At 39.1% G+C, this 5000-nt stretch overlaps 1 protein-coding gene across 1 annotated transcript in view; it reads right to left on the bottom strand.

Moving 5' to 3' along the window:
- LOC311114372 (thyrotropin-releasing hormone-degrading ectoenzyme-like) overlaps positions 1-5000 on the bottom strand; it is a gene marked incomplete at both ends in the record, with an annotated part of 21904 nt that overhangs the window by 388 nt on the left and 16516 nt on the right. The window lies entirely within an intron of this gene.

The raw sequence follows: 5000 nt of genomic DNA, 5'->3' as shown, positions 1-5000 counted from the left end.
TGGAAGTCAGTTGATTTGAAGCCGCTGTGCTTGTCTCTGGAGCATGCGGCAATTGAATGCTATGGCATTAGTGTCTGTGTGTGTGTGTGTGTGTGTGTGTGTGTGTGTATGTGTGCGTGCGTGCGTGCGTGTGTTTGTGCGTGAGTGCGTGCGTGGGTGTGTTTGTGTCTGTGTAAGGGTTTCGAACAAGCCTTTCAGTTAAAAAGTTCATCTTGACTCTTCAATAGGCCTGTAGGAGCCACGGTCATGGCAGGTAGCCTAGCGGTTAAGAGCGTTGGGACAGTAACCGAAACTTTGCTGGTTCAAATCCCCATGGAGGCTCTAAGTAGTTCTACGTTGATGTTAATATCGTGGAGGTTCTAAGTAGTTCTATGCTAATGTTATGGAGGCTCTAAGTAGTTCTATGATGATGTTAATGTCATGGAGGTTCTAAGTAGTTCTATGTTAATGTCATGGAGGCTCTAAGTAGTTCTATGTTGATGTCATGGAGGCTCTAAGTAGTTCTATGTTGATGTCATGGAGGCTCTAAGTAGTTCTATGATGATGTCATGGAGGCTCTAAGTAGTTATATGTTGATGTTAATGTCATGGAGGCTCTAAGTAGTTCTATGTTAATGTCATGGAGGCTCTAAGTAGTTCTATGTTAATGTCATGGAGGCTCTAAGTAGTTATATGTTAATGTCATGGAGGCTCTAAGAAGTTCTATGTTAATGTCATGGAGGCTCTAAGTAGTTCTATGATGATGTTAATGTCATGGAGGATCTAAGTAGTTCTATGTTAATGTCATGGAGGCTCTAAGTAGTTCTATGTTAATGTCATGGAGGCTCTAAGTAGTTCTATGTTAATGTCATGGAGGCTCTAAGTAGTTATATGTTAATGTCATGGAAGCTCTAAGTAGTTCTATGATGATGTTAATGTCATGGAGGCTCTAAGTAGTTCTATGTTAATGTAATGGAGGCTCTAAGTAGTTCTATGATGATGTTAATGTCATGGAGGCTCTACGTAGTTCTATGTTAATGTAATGGAGGCTCTAATTAGTTATATGATAATGTAATGGAGGCTCTAAGTAGTTCTATGTTGATGTTAATGTCATGGAGGCTCTAAGTAGTTCTATGTTAATGTCATGGAGGCTCTAAGTAGTTCTATGTTGATGTCATTGAGGCTCTAAGTAGTTCTATGTTAATGTCAGGGAGGCTCTAAGTAGTTCTATGTTAATGTCATGGAGGCTCTAAGTAGTTCTATGTTGATGTTAATGTCATGGAGGCTCTAAGTAGTTATATGATGATGTTAATGTCATGGAGGCTCTAAGTAGTTCTATGTTAATGTCATGGAGGCTCTAAGTAGTTCTATGTTAATGTAATGGTGGCTCTAAGTAGTTCTATGATGATGTTAATGTCATGGAGGCTCTATGTAGTTCTATGTTAATGTCATGGAGGCTCTAAGTAGTTATATGATGATGTTGATGTCATGGAGGCTCTAAGTAGTTATATTGTAATGTAATGGAGGCTCTAAGTAGTTCTATGATGATGTTAATGTCATGGAGGCTCTACGTAGTTCTATGTTAATGTAATGGAGGCTCTAATTAGTTATATGATAATGTAATGGAGGCTCTAAGTAGTTATATGTTGATGTTAATGTCATGGAGGCTCTAAGTAGTTCTATGTTAATGTCATGGAGGCTCTAAGTAGTTCTATGTTGATGTCATGGAGGCTCTAAGTAGTTCTATGTTAATGTCATGGATGCTCTAAGTAGTTCTATGTTAATGTCAGGGAGGCTCTAAGTAGTTCTATGTTAATGTCATGGAGGCTCTAAGTAGTTCTATGTTGATGTTAATGTCATGGAGGCTCTAAGTAGTTATATGATGATGTTAATGTCATGGAGGCTCTAAGTAGTTCTATGTTAATGTCATGGAGGCTCTAAGTAGTTCTATGTTAATGTCATGGAGGCTCTAAGTAGTTCTATGTTAATGTCATGGAGGCTCTAAGTAGTTCTATGTTGATGTTAATGTCATGGAGGCTCTAAGTAGTTCTATGATGATGTTAATGTCATGGAGACTCTAAGTAGTTCTATGATGATGTTAATGTTAAATCACATGTTAATGTCATCATAGAACTAATTAGAGCCTCCATGAAATCATCATATAACTACTTAGAGCCTCCATGACATTAACATAATCATTGAACTACTTAGAGCCTCCGTGACATCATCATAGAACTACTTAGAGTCTCCATGACATTAACATCATCATAGAACTACTTAGAGCCTCCATGACATTAACATCATCAGATAACTACTTAGAGCCTCCATGACATTAACATCATCATATAACTACTTAGAGCCTCCATGACATTAACATAGAACTACTTAGAGCCTCTATGACATTAACATAGAACTAATTAGAGCCTCTATGACATTAACATAGAACTACTTAGAGCCTCCATGACATTAACATATAACTACTTAGAGCCTCCATGACAGCAACATATAACTACTTAGAGCCTCCATGACATTAACATAGAACTACTTAGAGCCTCCATGACATTAACATAGAACTACTTAGAGCGTCCATGACATTAACATCAACATAGAACTACTTAGAGTCTCCATGACATTAACATAGAACTACTTAGAGCCTCCATGACATTAACATATAACTACTTAGAGCCTCCATGACATCATCATATAACTACTTAGAGCCTCCATGACATTAACATAGAACTACTTAGAGCCTCCATTACATTAACGTCAACATAGAACTACTTAGAGCCTCCATGACATTAACATAGAACTACTTAGAGCCTCCATGACATCAACATAGAACTACTTAGAGCCTCCATGACATTAACATATAACTTCTTAGAGCGTCCATGACATTAACATCAACATAGAACTACTTAGTCTCCATGACATTAACATAGAACTACTTAGAGCCTCCATGACATTAACATAGAACTACTTAGAGCCTCCATGACATCATCATAGAACTACTTAGAGCCTCCATGACATTAACATAGAACTACTTAGAGCCTCCATTACATTAACGTCAACATAGAACTACTTAGAGCCTCCATGACATTAACATAGAACTACTTAGAGCCTCCATGACATTAACATAGAACTACTTAGAGCCTCCATGACATTAACGTCAACATAGAACTACGTAGAGCCTCCATGACATTAACGTCAACATAGAACTACTTAGAGCCTCCATGACATTAACATAGAACTACTTAGAGCCTCCATGACATTAACGTCAACATAGAACTACTTAGAGCCTCCATGACATTAACGTCAACATAGAACTACTTAGAGCCTCCATGACATTAACATAGAACTAATTAGAGCCTCCATGACATTAACATCAACATAGAACTACTTAGAGCCTCCATGACATTAACATAGAACTACTTAGAGCCTCCATGACATCATCATAGAACTACTTAGAGCCTCCATGACATCATCATAGAACTACTTAGAGCCTCCATGACATTAACGTCAACATAGAACTACTTAGAGCCTCCATGACATTAACGTCAACATAGAACTACTTAGAGCCTCCATGACATTAACATAGAACTACTTAGAGCCTCCATGACATTAACGTCAACATAGAACTACTTAGAGCCTCCATGACATTAACGTCAACATAGAACTACTTAGAGCCTCCATGACATTAACATAGAACTACTTAGAGCCTCCATGACATTAACATCAACATAGAACTACTTAGAGCCTCCATGACATTAACATAGAACTACTTAGAGCCTCCATGACATCATCATAGAACTACTTAGAGCCTCCATGACATTAATATAGAACTACTTAGAGCCTCCATTACATTAACGTCAACATAGAACTACTTAGAGCCTCCATGACATTAACATAGAACTACTTAGAGCCTCCATGACATTAACATAGAACTACTTAGAGCCTCCATGACATTAACGTCAACATAGAACTACTTAGAGCCTCCATGACATTAACGTCAACATATAACTACTTAGAGCCTCCATGACATTAACATAGAACTACTTAGAGCCTCCATGACATTAACGTCAACATAGAACTACTTAGAGCCTCCATGACATTAACGTCAACATAGAACTACTTAGAGCCTCCATGACATTAACATAGAACTACTTAGAGCCTCCATGACATTAACATCAACATAGAACTACTTAGAGCCTCCATGACATTAACATAGAACTACTTAGAGCCTCCATGACATCATCATAGAACTACTTAGAGCCTCTATGACATCATCATAGAACTACTTAGAGCCTCCATGACATTAACATCAACATAGAGCCATATAACTATATTTTGTTCCTGGATGTCGACATGGAGAGCGAGGGAGGGTATAGAATAGCAAGGTGTCGCTTTGTTTGGAATGTATTTCCTGTGGTAAGAGTGATCACTACTCTCAGTGTCGCCGGTGAGGAACGGGCTGATGCATGGTGCTGTCGATGTGGACATCTATCCACACGAGCACACGCATGCAAACACACACATACACACACACACACCCCCACCACCACACACACCATACACACACCATACACACACACACACACACACACACACACACACACACACATTGAATGGATGGTCGTACTAGCCTGCACTATGGTGAGAGAGAGAGTCACATTGCTAGAGGGGAAAACAGCCTGAATGTGAAGCACACACGCTGAGTAATGGGGTGTGTTTCTCTTATATGGTAAACAGGAGGAAATTCCATCAATTCTTGCCGCTGCAGCAAACAGGTGCATGTATTATAGAGTACAGTACTGACCATCACACCACCCACTGGGCTGAGTGATTATACCATGTATTATAGAGTACAGTACTGACCATCACACCACCGACTGGGCTGAGTGATTATACCATGTATTATAGAGTACAGTACTGACCATCACACCACCCACTGGGCAGAGTGATTATACCATGTATTATAGAGTACAGTACTGACCATCACACCACCCACTGGGCTGAGTGATCATA

The sequence above is a fragment of the Coregonus lavaretus genome, assembly GCF_964263955.1.
Source record: "Coregonus lavaretus genome assembly, contig: HAP1_SCAFFOLD_5070, whole genome shotgun sequence".
NCBI lineage: Eukaryota > Metazoa > Chordata > Actinopteri > Salmoniformes > Salmonidae > Coregonus > Coregonus lavaretus.
This window is presented reverse-complemented; position numbering and strand designations above follow the sequence as displayed.